The 14,944-nt window shown below is 31.8% G+C and overlaps 1 protein-coding gene across 1 annotated transcript in view; it reads left to right on the forward strand.

Moving 5' to 3' along the window:
• Positions 1 to 14,944, forward strand: part of LOC124357157 (actin-histidine N-methyltransferase) — an 85,744-nt gene that overhangs the window by 16,062 nt on the left and 54,738 nt on the right. The gene's annotated exons all lie outside the window — the stretch shown is intronic.

A 14,944-nucleotide genomic window follows, 5' to 3' on the forward strand; every position in this document is an offset into this window, starting at 1 on the left:
GCATTAGCAAGAATAAACGCACTAAACACTGATTGTTTTAGTAATTCTATTAGTAATCTGAACATTCAAAACACAGTTATAAAAAATAAGTAGGAAATTACTAAAGCTGGCGACCCAATGGATACTGATGTATAAAATACATGGAAGAACGTGTACAGCTAGACTGCTGATTGTAAATGTAAAATAAACGTTCAAAATGTTGACTGCGTTCTTTCGATATAAATGTTTATACTACTTTGCTATATCTTAAACCATTGGGGATTGATTGTTTGGCCACTCACGTCCCACTAGGTTCGAATTAATTTACGCATCCGCATAGGAAGCAGAACAGTAATTCCACACTGCATCAAACTAATCAGTGCTTATATTATTATTATTAACAGCACGTATACATGGAACTGATACCATGGAATAGAAAACTAGTTGCTGCTGTAAACATAGATGAGGAGATAATAGATCAGTAGCGCTACATAGTGGAAATTAAATTCAACTAATTCTTCAACCTCTGCAATCTAAAGCATATTTCAAACATTTTTGAGAAAACTAAAGAAAGACCGTTGTTAAAAACACTCACTAGACTATTAATGATATGCTGTCTAGACAGCGTAAAATTAAAAGCAGACTGCTTCTTCGACCTAAGCCCAGCTATTGTATAAGGAGATATGTCTTGATCAGCAATCGGTTAAGCCCTCCACTTGAACATTACCGCTCTGGCAATATTATGCTTCATGGGTATTTCACACAAAACAGCTTTACTATACTATACAATTATTACGTAACTTTTCAGTATAGTAATTATTAATTAAGCTTTGTCAAAGTTGTTTCGACCTTAATATTCAAAAGATAGCCAAATAAACGTATATTTATTTCAGGTTATGAAGTTGCATGACATTTTTTTATAACACTATGTGAGCATCTGATGACGCATACTTGTTTTGATATTGTTATGAATTCTACATCTGTTGGTTGTTTGTGTTAATGTTTTATTCAGTTTTGATAATTTGATTAATTTCTAGTTAGTAGTATCTAAAAATCACATACTGCTAACACTCCATGCTACTTTTGAATGCAGTAAGGTAAATAGAGATTTATATAGTTTTGACTAAATATGTTGTCAGGATAATCAATATATTATCTTAAAATTGCTTCCACACTCTTTTATTAAAATTTGGCAACCATTAGTTTTAGTGACTCGTAAGATGTTAGTAAATAAATTTTACAACAAATCTCAAAAAATGACTAAAGTATGTATTTGTAAATATTGTGTGTGTGTGTGTGTGTGTGTGTGTGTGTGTGTGTGTGTGTGTGTGTGTGTGTGTGTGTGTGTTTGTATGTGTGCGTGTTAGAAACACAAATAAAAATTTGATGTAATATTTGATTTACAAATGACAATACCTGTATTGTCATGTACAAATTAAGAATTATACAAATATAAACAAATTTTACATGTAATTGTTGGATTTTTTACATTTTTATAGTGTACTCTCCATAAAAATATAAAGTTTTACTTTTAGTTTTTTAAACTATAAATTTGTGCTAAATATAATGCCTTTCTAACAAGTATCTACAAGCAAAACATAATTAGTAATGCAAAACAATATCTTATTTAAATCCATGCATTTTTAATAAAAATTAAATGCAAGTACAAGGGAACAACAGGGTACAGGAAATTTTAAGGGAAAGGGTTAAATACAACATGTTAGATATGTTAAAAGACTTGATAGAGTAATCAGTTGAGAAAGTGACGTAAACGCCCAAGCTCGGTTCTTTGCATGGTCCATGATTAAATTTCCTACTTTAAAATTAAGTGCTCATTATTAGAGTTTATTTATATTGGATTTTCAATATAGCATTACTGTTGAATTTATTATAGTGCATAATAAACTAAATGTTTGATTCTCAACGTATAAGCTATAAGCTAATGTTAGACACCTACTTTCTTCTTTGACAAAAATTCTGAAATGTCAACAATTGTTGAAAATAGTTTTAGTAGGTAATTTGTAAGTGTGGGTTTGTTGTTTGTTTACTGAGACAATTTTGTACATTTAAATTGTTATTTACCTGACAGATCTTTCTTAAAATCGTGCTATTGTATGTCAGTTCATCTTTGTGGTATCTCATGATAGAAAGGTAAGCTACCTGGTCAGGTCAGGGTCATTTTGACCTTTTTATGATTTTGTGGTCAATAGATCAAAGAACAGTAAAGTTTCAATAATCTGGGATAAAGTTGGCCAGTTCAGGATAAACTTTCATTACTTGGTGTTTTGTTGAATCCTTCAATACTCTGTTATAATATTTGGACAACCCTTCTAGAACTGAATTGGAAGTATTAGTATTACCTTGCACTTAGCCGCATTCAATCAAATGTTGTTGAAGCGAGCGAGCGTCCCCTGTCACTCTCTTTTCTCTGAAAATTCTGTATATTTAACTTTTACTCTTCCCCATGTGCTCTGGAAGTGTTTATACATCACAACAAGTCTGATGTGAAGTCCATGGCAAGTGCTCATGTGTTCAATCTCCAATAAACACAAGAGTGAACCTCTTCCATGGAAAGTACAGTCTTTGTAACAGTCCTTGAGAATATAGTTCCTCCCACTCTGGACTGAGGAGTGAAAAAAAATAAAACAATGGTTCTCCACAAGACAATAAAAAATGTAATAGTACCTGGCCCCATCGTTTTATCTCTTTGAATTCAAAGATGTCAGGTAACTCCTGCACCATATATACTTTTGTACTTCATTTGATACTTTAGGTGCATAGAGGCAAAACCATAATGCATGTCCAATCATCCAACTGCATTAGATTAAACCATATGAAGAATATTTATTTGATCATTGCAGACTAAAAAGTAATTTTCTTTAGTGCAGTCAAATGTTGAATTAGTATAAAGGGTTGAAGCAGAATGCTATCTCATGAAATTGGGTAAATTAAAGTGGTATACAACAAAAATAATATATATTTTACAAAAACTTAACAATTACAAAATATACAACTTTATTTAAACTATTTAAAAGTTACAAATAAATAGAAGTAATATTCAATCTGAACAAATCTACAATATCTTACAATAATTTCCGAGAATCTGACAATAAAAATGTTAAATCGAGTTGAGTTGTCTGAAAGTAAGTTAAATTTAATTATCTGTACATTGGTAGTAATAATAAATGCCAATGAGGTTTAATTTTATAGAAAAAAAACTGTATGATGTGCTTAAAATATTGGTCTAATAGATAATACAATAAAGTTAAGTTAACAAGTTCTTTTTTGTCAGTTTATCGACTTACACTGCACTCAGTGGAAAACTGAAAGACACATAGAAAGCTTTCTTGAATTACTCTGAAACTACTTAAAAAACTAATCTTAAATTAAATATTGCACATTTCAGCACAAGCCATTATACTAATTAACTAATCATTATTTAATGTTCATAGATTATTGTTTTAAAATTAAAGCTTTCACTTGAATTTTACCTAGTAGTTAAACGGGAATATTTATGTTCTTTTTATTTTTTAAACATGGGTTGTTATTAAATTGCTTGATGAACTTTGAAATATTTAATTTTTGGATAACGAAATTAAGTAGGTGTCATAAATGCAAATCTACTGTATGTCTGTTATTTTATTTTATAATTATTCATATTTCACAAATATGTTAAATTATCCCATTTTAAATTTCCATTGTTGTATAAGGATCTAACTTTGGGTGTAAAGATAAGTTGTTTTGGTTTTAAAATCAGTTGTTTTAAAATTGCATTAAACCAACATAATATAGATATGTTAAGATACATAAAATATAGCCTCCCACAAGACAAATATTTTTGTATGTTTGTTTTATGACAAAAAGGAATAAGAAAATGCATCACCACTGTTACCTTATTACCATGTACCTGAATTTACTCAAGATTTATATTGATTCAAGAAGAGAGAAAAATCTATTTTCTTAGTAATTTTCATTTTTTAGAGGTAAAATTTAAATATCTTTTCATTACTTTTTTCTTAGTGAGTTTCATGAAATATAACATTAAAGTAGCAGTAATTTTGAAACTGGGAATATTTTTGTCATAACTCCTAAAATATGTCTTTTTTTAGACAAACCATAAATATTACAGTGCTTTAATCCAAAATTTGAATTAGGAATGTGTAAGAAAAAGAACATACACAGAAAGTTAATTACACATTTTAACACACACACACACACACACACACACATACACATATATATATATATATATATATATATATATATATATATATATGATGTTTTGTATTCCTCTTGATCATAGAATAAATCCCCAAAAGATTGCCAGATTAATAGTTTGCACATTGTTCTATTTAAACCTGACTTATGAAAATCCCTTCTTGGATGAGCCATATACAATACTTACATGAGGCATGTAGGACAATGCTCGGATTTTTTATATTGTTGTCTTTTACTTCAGTGCTTATCATTAGTCTTAATAAGTTATCTCTGTCAGATTTTATTTTATTTGGAAATAGGCTTAGATACATATAGACATTTCCATAATTTCTTCACAGATACAAGAAGATAACAAAGTATCCAAAATATTCCAGTATATGTTCTTTTGCTAGAAATAGCATTAAAAGTTGTACAATTAGAGAATATATGCCAAAAACATTTTTAAATAAATGATTGATTTTGTTGTTTTGTTTAAACCGTATTTTTTCACCTAATTAAATTTTAAATGTTACAAATGTTTTAAATTTTCTTCGATATTCAAATTATAATGTAACAGATTAAAAAAAAGGTGTTACTTTCAATTTATGAAGTGTTTTTGTTATAGTAATGTTTATCTGTAAAATTTATAATCAATCTCAATGTAATTTGTCTCGTAAAATATTAAAGTACCATATCATAACAAAGTGCTTACATATTATTAATTTTGAAAGTTACAAATTCTAATAAGGGTTTAAAATATATATTTTTAACAATTCAAAATATCTTAATTTAGAGGTTACTAGTTTATTTGTATTATGAAGAGTCAGGAAGTATCCATTTTGTAGCTAATGGTTTCTGTTGATTTATGTTCAAACAATGAGAAATGGAGAGACCATTCTATATCTTCTATTGTACAGTACACACACAATTAAAACTGCAATTTGTACTAAAAATACAGTAATTATATGGTGCAGGAGACTTACATTATGAAGATTGATCTCAGAAATTTTCTGTTCACTTTTTGAGCTCAACTTTGTCCCTACTATTAAAGAGTTCAAATCATATTGAATTCCCTTCAAAAAGTAAAAGCACATGAAATAGTCTAATACATTTTCATGTTATTTTTTTCATTCTTACTTGAAGTTTATTTTCACGACTTTTCAACACATTCCCAATTCTACAACTTGGTCTAATACGCATTAAAAACAGATAAACAGTTAAATATACATGCAGAGACCATTCTTAAAGATGTTTTTTTTATTTTGAAAGTACCCCATCCTTTTTTTATGTAAATTATTTTGTGTATAGATCCCTACATCTTTCCCATTTAATGAGTCCCAAGTCCAAAAGAGTTCCCTTAAAGTAATTGTCTCACTATTTAGAATCAGTCAAAAATGGCTTACAGGAGTTATCAGAATGTCACTGGGTACGGGTTTACTCATATTGGAAGGTTTTCCTTAATGTTCTCCATAGGTAATAATGTCTGCTAGAGGCAGTGTTTGAGTGAATACCATGATTGAATGGTGATTTCCTGAGCACTGGTGTTAGGCTTCTTTGACTGCTGCGGATGTCCTCAGCCAGGTGTTCACAGAGAATGTCTCGTCTGGCGCGCAGTCTCGCTCTTCTCTGGCGGATTTTGCAAGACACCAAGACTGCCAGAAATCCAAATATTGCTAGTCCGAGGAGGGCACCACTTGCAGCAATTGCTGATTTCACACCAGCTGGAACTTTTTTCTCATCTGGATAGTCACTGTCTGTTACATCTCTACTTTCTACATTGATGTTTCCTCCTAGAATATGGTTTCTGAGGTGATGAACTTCCTCTCCTTCATCTAGAAGAATGACATCCTCTATATTCTCAGGTTTTCTTGTAGATGTTGCGACCAGCATTATTTCCTTGCTTATTCCAGGGAAACCGGATTTTTTTTCAGTTGATTTGCTCACTTTTATTCTCCAGTCGGGATATGGAGATATTTCTAAACCTTCTTTGTTTGAAATTTCAGAATTAAATTTAGGCATGCTGTCAAAAACTCTTGGTTCCCTTTTGTCGCTGAATTGTTCTATATCTTTAGGTGTGTTGATTGTTTCTGTAAAAACCAGAGGTTTATCTTTGGATGACACTTGTTTCCCTGCGATATCATACATGTACTTTGGAAAATCACCTAACACTCTCTCCTCAGGAAACTGAATTGTTGACACGTGAGTTGGTTCAAGAATAGGAACAGGAATAACTGTTCCTTCTACTTTTAACTTTTTCTCAAACTTTTCGTTATTTCTCTGGGAAGATTTCATAACACTTAAAAAAGAGTTATCTGATCTTGTATACTCGTTTAAAAAATGCTTTGCCTTCTCTACAATAATTTTTTCTGTTTCTTCTTCCGTTTTTATATCTTCTTCAGTGCCAGCTTTTTGTTGATCTGCACCGATTTCTGTACTGTAGTTTGTTGTTTCACTTTGGTTAATGAAGGAAGAAAAGTGACCAGCTCCTCTTTCTCTATGTGCAATGAGTTCACTTAATGTCATATTACGCAATTCTAAAATCCTTTTCACTCTTGCTTTACCCATTTCATCCATAATCAATTCCAAAATTTCATCATTTATGTTTGTAACATTAATTCCATCAAGTTTTAACTTGTCTGATTCTGAGGAAATGTTCCCAATGCTTGTTTTGTTTTCATTTTCTAATGGTGTAAGTGTGGAATGGGTTGATATTTCTTCTATAGCTTTCAATGTAGTAACAGTGGGTGTTGATTCTGTTGACGATGATGTTGTAGTTTCCTCTGGTTTAGTCTCAACTTCCTTAAAAGTGAGTTGTGTTGGCTCTCTCTTATCCATGTCCATGTCCATGTCAGTAGGTGTTGAAATATCTGTTTGAGCGTCAGTCTCACCAGTGAATGTGGTTGCAGCCTGTTCACTTATTTCACCCAAAGTCCTTAGTTCATTAATTTGAACTTGAGGTATTACATTTTCTCCTCCATTTGGTGATCTTATCAATGTTGATGGTGTAATTATAATTACGTTATTATTTGTTTGCTTAGGAACTTCAGTTTCTGTTGGCTCTGGCTGTGACGTTGAGTGTTCATTCTTCTTAATTTTAAGTGACATATTTTGGATAAGTTCAGCTGTTGAAATTATTTCTGGCATTGTTGGAAAGCCAGAAGGTAAAAGAGCACTAGGGATGATGTTGTTGGCTAAAATTGAAGTTTTATTAAGAGCACATTCTACGCTTTGGCACTTGTTTTCTTTATGTGAGTTAATAGGATTTATCGTAGCAATTGTGTTGTCAGTTATAGTTTCTTGAGTTGTTGTTGAATTCTTATGTTTTCTTGGACGAAGTCTTCGCCGTATCAAGGCAGATGTTGGTGGCAACCTTCTAGTTGTTGCAAATAAGTTTTTCCTGTTTTCAATGATCTTTTCAATGTTCTTTATATTTTGTTGCGGTTTCTTTTCAGACACAAGTTTTTGGGTAGTTGTTTCAAATGCAGTAGTGTCTTCAGTTGTTGTTCCTGCTGCAACTCGGGGATCAAATCTATTTATCCACCTATAGTCCTTTGTAGTTGATGAGCTGATTATGTGGTTTTCTTCATGGTTTTCTGTTGTTGAATGTATACTTGAAGGTTGATAAATACTGAAAGCACCCAGTCCAGAAACTTGATAGTCATTTTCAGAAGGTTGCTGGTATGATGAAATAGATTCTAATTTATGATTTATTTCAGTTATCTCTTTTGGTGTAAAAGCTGAAGGAAATGTCGAAGATACTGTTTCATCTTGATTGTTTACAAGGGAAGCTTCAATAACACTTCCTTGGTATTGTTTAAAATTATTTGATTGTACCACTACTTCAGTTGACTGTGTCGTAATTTCGGGGAAAACACCATCATGTGTGTTGTTGGTCAGTCCAGAAATTGATTCAGTGGTGACTCGTATACGTTTTCTACTTCCTTTTCTTCTTCTCCTCTGTGGGTTTCTGGGTCTGTAGTATTCGTGAGGTAACCTGTCATCACTGAATTCACGAGGCACATCTAATTCTGCATTCTCTAAATCAGGATACTCTGGTTTTCTTCTGTTTGGCCGTCTTCTCCTCTTGGAAGGCCTGCGGCGCTGATAAATAACATCTTCCTCTCCCAAAGGTGTCTCCTCATCTTTCACCGTTCTCTCTGGGTTATATTCTTCAATGAAGGATGGTGTTGAAGATCGGGGCCGCTTTCTTAGACGTCGTCTGCGTTTGCGTCCTCTTGGCCTGGACCTTGGTCGGTCAAATACGTCATCACTGTTGTTGTTTGGATGAAGACGAGAGTGACCTATGTCTTGAGACTCAGCCACTGCGATGTCCTCGTACTCCTCTTCATCCTGGACATAAAAAGTTTAAATGTAAATGTAAACTCTTTCAGCCTGATATTTGCAAATTACCAAATTATGAAATTGTTTTAAAATTGCTACAGTATAGTGTTTTAGATTTCCAGTTATAGAAAAAGAGTAATAACTTGTTTTGGTAAAACACAGAGTTGTATCTTTGATGGTCTTTTATGTACTGTATATAAAATTCAGGCAATGCCAGAACACAAATCTTATATAAATCTATTAACATTTTTGTTGTAGGTCACTGTCGGGACAGTGTTTTGTAATTCGCCAAAACTGTGACAGTTGTGTGACAGTGTAATTCACTCTATCTGGACAGTTGTGTTACCAAAGTTACAGCGCTCTGTTGTTTTGTCTCTCTGTTGTTTTGTCGCTCTGTTGTTGTTATGTGCTGAATTCTTCTGCTAGACCTCTGATTCTTTTTAAGCTTGATGAAGTATACTTACTTTCTGACACTTTTTTTTGGCCTGGAATGTCAGCTAACTCTGTGACCAGTGTTAGAGAAACATATGATTTGTTTGCATGTTTATTACTCTGACTACTGAGAGATGAGAAATTTAAATATCCATAATGCTTTGTCTCTTTTAATACTCTTGTTGAAAAGACGTATTAGCTGCTGAACTGGTAAAATATTACAAGCGAGGTTTATTTGTGTGGCATGCAATATCAAATCAAATCAAATCAGATTTGTTATTGCCGGAACATTATACAACGCATGGCAAATGTCAAATTTTTGCTTTTTACTTGCTAAAATTTTTGTCAAACAAACCACAAGAAATCTCATTCAAACATACAATGTTGCAAACGTACCTACATCCATTCATTCACCAATTATTCCCACTTCCAGCGACGAATTTTGTCAGTCTTTTTAATTGGTGGTCTCCCAATCATAAGCAAAAAACTCGTCAACATTATAAAATGTTTGTGACACTAAAAAGCGTTTCAAACGAGTTTTTAACACTTTGAGCGTTGGAGTGTTTTTAATTGAATCTGGTAACTTATTGACGAAATGAACACCTGCCTGTGAAGGCAAGTGTTCATAAACCACCGTTCTGTGTCTACCAGTTCGGTAGTTATCTCTGCCTCTAGTCTCATACACATGTATGTCTCGGCCATTCGTCATGGCACATTTAGACACACAAAACAGAGTTGTTTCCTTGATGTAGAGACTGGGCAGCGTCAACAGTTGCAAATTTTTGAAGGCTTCCTTGCACGACTCTCTAAATTTCAGTTTAGCGATAATGCGGATTGCTTGTTTTTGCAGCTTGAACACTCTCAGGAATTGATTGTTTGCACAAGCTCCCCACAACACCAACCCGTAAGTGAGGTGGGGGTAAATCAAGCCATAATAAGCCATCATCAGAACCTGAATAGGGCAGTATTTGGCTAGAGACCTCAAAACATAAATGCCTGAGGCCAATTTGGAGCAAACATGGTCGATGTGATCATTCCAAGTCAACCCTCGATCTAGGTATATTCCCAGGAATTTCGAACAATATACTTCTTCCAGCATAGTGTCAGCCAACATAACTCATCATGACTATCTACTGATCGTAAAGCAAAATTTATAAAATTGGATTTTGCAGAATTTGTTTTAAGATTGAGACTGTTAAAATTTTGGACGCAGTTGTTAATTTCAACAAAACTCTGCTGTTCCAGAATTAATTTTGATTTGCTAGTGAAACAGAGAGTCGTGTCATCAGCATACTGCACTAGTCTTCCGTGCAGAAGTGATGAACCTACATCATTGACATAGATCAGGAAGAGAATTGGACTGGACAATAGAAAGCTATGCCTATGTATGGAACAATGCTTTAACATCTACCTTGAAAGATTGTAAACTGTGAAGGTTACAGGGAGGTGGAAGAAGCTGGAACGTAATATTATCTGGTATGATGATGTTTTAGTACAATGAACCAAAATAACAATAAATGAATGAAAATCATGAATTAAGTTTTTATCCCATATGAGGTACATTATCGGTCTATTTTGCTACAGTGAACGCGTTAATAACACTATCTTTTATCACTCACCAAGGAGAAAGTAAAGCATAAGGAGAAGAAGAAAACTAATCCATGTTCCAAAGATTTTGTTTCTGGAATGCAAAATGTCTAACGACTATATGATGAAGAATACAACTTATTTGCTAAATAAAATACTATAAGAAAACTATGTGAGCTCAGAGATCTAGAGCAGATATGTGGGGCATTCTAAAGAAATACAGGTAATAATTTATTACATCTGTTTTTTCAGTGCAAGTTAGCATTTTGGAAACGTATTTATTTTTCAGTTGAAGTATATAATAAAACACAATAATTAAAAAAAATACACTTGACATATTGAATCAACAAATTAAAAAGGAAACATACTAGAGGTATAATTTTTTTTTTATGGTAAAATCAGTTTTGAGATCTCTGTTGAAATGTAAACATTATTAAGGAGGAGATCACCATGTGTATCTTTCTTTAAATCGGTTGTATCAATGATATTTCTTCTGAGTCCTACCTTGTACTAAATACTACTGTGAATACAATTTTTAATGTTTTAATTAGAAATCTTTACATTAAATACTTGCAAAATCAATAATGGCACAAAAAGCTTGGATTTGTGTAAATACACTTAGATTTGTTCCTTTTCTAATGATAAATAAGATAGGAGAGTTACCATTTTAAAGTTTTGAATGAGGTGGCATAACCCCAAAATTTTGAGTATTCCAAAAGTATACCCAATAGAAGTATTTGATTTTTATAGTTTTCTTTGTATGTCTGTAACCCTTCAAACATTAGCAGCAGGGGAGACATTTTTATTACTTTATACAAATGAGTTACTTCATGTTAAGGAACAAAAAACCACCTTCTAACTGTTGTTCACTGCCATTGTACCATAGTTTGTGAACTAAATGTCATTGAGTTCTGGAAACAGGAAAAGACTTTTTCCAGTTATTAACCAAGAGTTGATGCCCAGCCACATACAATCACGTGTTGCACAACTGGCTGGCTGTCAACGTTAGCGACACAGTTGATTGTGTAACTGTATCGCACATGCCGAGATGGTACATCACCACTTTCACATTGCTTTCATACACTGATGGACTGAGGTATCTAGCTGCTCGGCTAATTGGTTGTTCTCTGGGTCTAATGTCTGAAATCTTGTCATAGAGAAATTTGTACGTTCTAGTTTCCATTGAATGTGTTCGATCTGTATGTACCCTTTGAAATCTTCTTCAGATTTAGTAAAGGTTTGGAATTTAGTAATTTTCAAATAAACTAAGTTAATTGCAAGCTTCAATACAGTAGGAAAAATGTTATATTGCATTTTAAAGTTAACTTAAATTGGTTTTGATTTTCAATCTGCAGTTGATGCCAGCTTTGATAAGTATTTTAATAAATCTAGTTTGCTACTAGCTTTTCAAGCAAGAAGTTGACTCACTTTTAAATGCCTATCTTAGTACAAGTGAATAGTTCTCCATTTTACAATAGTTGGATTGACCAAAATAAACGGTTTTTTTTTATAGCAGCTGTGATAATTATTTTAAAAATTTGGAAGATTTTCTACAACTGAAGATAGAAACATCACTACTTACCCTTTCTAGCGATAGGGTATTATATATATTCGAAATATAACACATGATTGAAAGTAAAGCTTAATAATTTAACTATCATAATACAAAATTTATCTTGCAACCTTAAAGTATTGACATTATTGCGGTAAATACTCAACTACACTAGTTTTTACAGTCATAGGAAAAACTTTTTTAAATGGCATCCCAAATATTCTTTATATAAACTATGATTATTGAAAGACAGCCTTATTCCCGGCATCCATTTTAGAATCTCCAAATGTCTAAATTTAAAATTTAATGGATCAGAGTTCTGAAACGGAAGAGTGAATCAGTTCTGTAAGCAACTATGAGTTAACAATAATGTCTTTATTGTCTTTATCTTTGCTACTTTTCGTGAACAGGGACAAGAAGATAACCAGACAAGCTCTTTGATATATGAATATAAGCCCGCAATCAATTATGCATTTAAGAGAAATGTTATCTCAAAAAAACTGGTTACCATTAATTTCATTTCAAAACATTGAACAAGCATTTGAGCACTTTTATTATTTACTGACAAACTCTTTGGAAGAAAACTGTAAAATGAGAGAACTGAATAGTAAAAAGCATAAAAGGTCAAATAGAAAATGGTTCACACCAGAGTTAAACGAATTTATGGATCTGGTAATGGTACTGTATGAACGATTCAAACAAAGGTTCGGCCAATCAAAATGTATGTAGAAATATATATATATATATAAAATAAAGAATAAAAAAAAACAAAAAGTAGATTAAGAGAAAAGAAAGTTTAACGAGAACTATAAAAAAAATTCAAGTAATAGATGGAAGGCAGCTTCGAATATAATAAGGTCTGAGTCCAACAATAAAAAAGAATATTCTGATATTAATATAAAAGCCAATGATTTTAATGAGTACTTTGTTGGCTCTGTTGCAACACTGACTGAAGAAATGTCAAGTGACGAAGCAGTTTATTATTTAAACAAATACTTAATGAATTGTAATAGAGGGAATAGATCTTTTACCTGGAAGAGACTTACCGAAGGTAATATATTAAAATGTGTTTCAACACTAAGTATATCAAAGAGTGAGGATTTCTATGGATTTTCTAACAAAATAGTAAAAGAAATAATGAATCTAATTATTGAACCACTCCTCCTACTTTTCAACAGAATGTTGGATGAACGTATTTTTCCCCCAAGCTTAAAAATAGCAAAAATTGTTCCAGTGTATAAAAAGGGTGAAAAATGTAACCCCTCATGTTACCAGCCGATTTCTCTTATTCTTATTTTTAGTAAAATATTTGAATAGTGCATTAAAGAGCAACTAAACGATTATTTTTATGAAAACGAGTACATTTGCAAAGAACAATTTGGATTGATAAAAGGTCTTAACACAATCATGGCTCTAGAAAATATTGTAGAAAAGATATTACAAAACTTTTAAAATAAACTAATTTCCTCTGCTACCTTGATTGTCTTAACAAAAGCATTCAATTGTATTTCACATATCCTACTCATTGATAAACTGCAAAACTATGGAATTAAGAATAAAGAAATCAATTTAATAAAATCATATTTAAGTGGAAGAAAACAAATTGTAACAATAAATAACGAAAAATCAGATTTTATAATTACAGAGAAAGGAGTTCCACAAGAGTCAGTATTATGACTTTTCCTTTTTATAGTTGCTGTGAACGATTTATCATTTAACATGCCATGTCCAACTGTATTATATGCCGATGATATAACACTTTTAAACTGTGGCAAAACTTTAGATAATTTGATAACTAAACAAAATAATTTCTACAGATATGGCTCTGGAATGGTTTAGATTGACCATGGTTATTATTTACCATGGATTGATGGTAAATAATAGTAAAAACTGAAAAAATCATTTTCTCTCTGAATTGGAAAGTAGTTCAAAGTAGTAAGCCTGTTAAATTATTTGGCATTCATCTAGACAGCAGGTTAAGTTGGGGCTCACATATTCTGTGTATAATAGTCTGTGTAAAAAGTTATCTAGGGTTGTCTACTTGTTAAGAAAACTAAAAATTGTTAACTTATCCATGTTGATTATAGCCTACTATGCCTTTTTAATTTTCATCTTCAGTATGGATTACAGTTTGGGGTAATAGCAGTCATGCAGATAGAATTTTTATTTGGCAAAAGAAAGCTTTGACAATTAAATCTATACCAGAAAGAGAGTCATGTTTGCCCATTTTTAAAGAACTTCAAATAATGACATTTCCTAGTATGTATATTTATTCTTGTTTAGTTAGTGTTAAGGAAAATTTGTACCATTTTAAATTTAGGCAAGATATTCATACCCTCAATACAACGAATAACTACTTAATCAAGTTTCAGTAAGGTTGGAAAAATCAAAATGTAGCCACATCTTCATGAAGATTAAATTATTTAACAAACTACCTCAGAGAGCTTTTAGTGTAGAAATGAATACATTTAAGTTAGTATTAAGTACATGGTTAAAAATGAATGCTCTCTACTCTGTTGACGAATATTTAACATGTGGTATTAATACCCTATTTTTTATTATTTTATTTTATAATTTTTATTTACTATTTGTGTTTAGTTTGTATGTGTCATGTTTATTTATTAAGTTTTATTCATGAATTTTAATTAATTATTTATTTTTGCTTTTCAATACAATATTGTTTTAGGGTAAGCATTTAAATATTGCTGCTCTGACTTTGTCTATTGCATGTAAATTGCTTAATGACAATAAAATATCTAAAAAATCTCAGGACTAAAAAATTGCTTAAACATTCCCAAAACTGCATTTTTTTAAAAAATGGCAGAATCTCATTCTCTTAAGGTGGTACAATTGGTT

Source organism: Homalodisca vitripennis, chromosome 3, assembly GCF_021130785.1.
Source record: "Homalodisca vitripennis isolate AUS2020 chromosome 3, UT_GWSS_2.1, whole genome shotgun sequence".
In the NCBI taxonomy this organism is placed as follows: Eukaryota; Metazoa; Arthropoda; class Insecta; order Hemiptera; family Cicadellidae; genus Homalodisca; species Homalodisca vitripennis.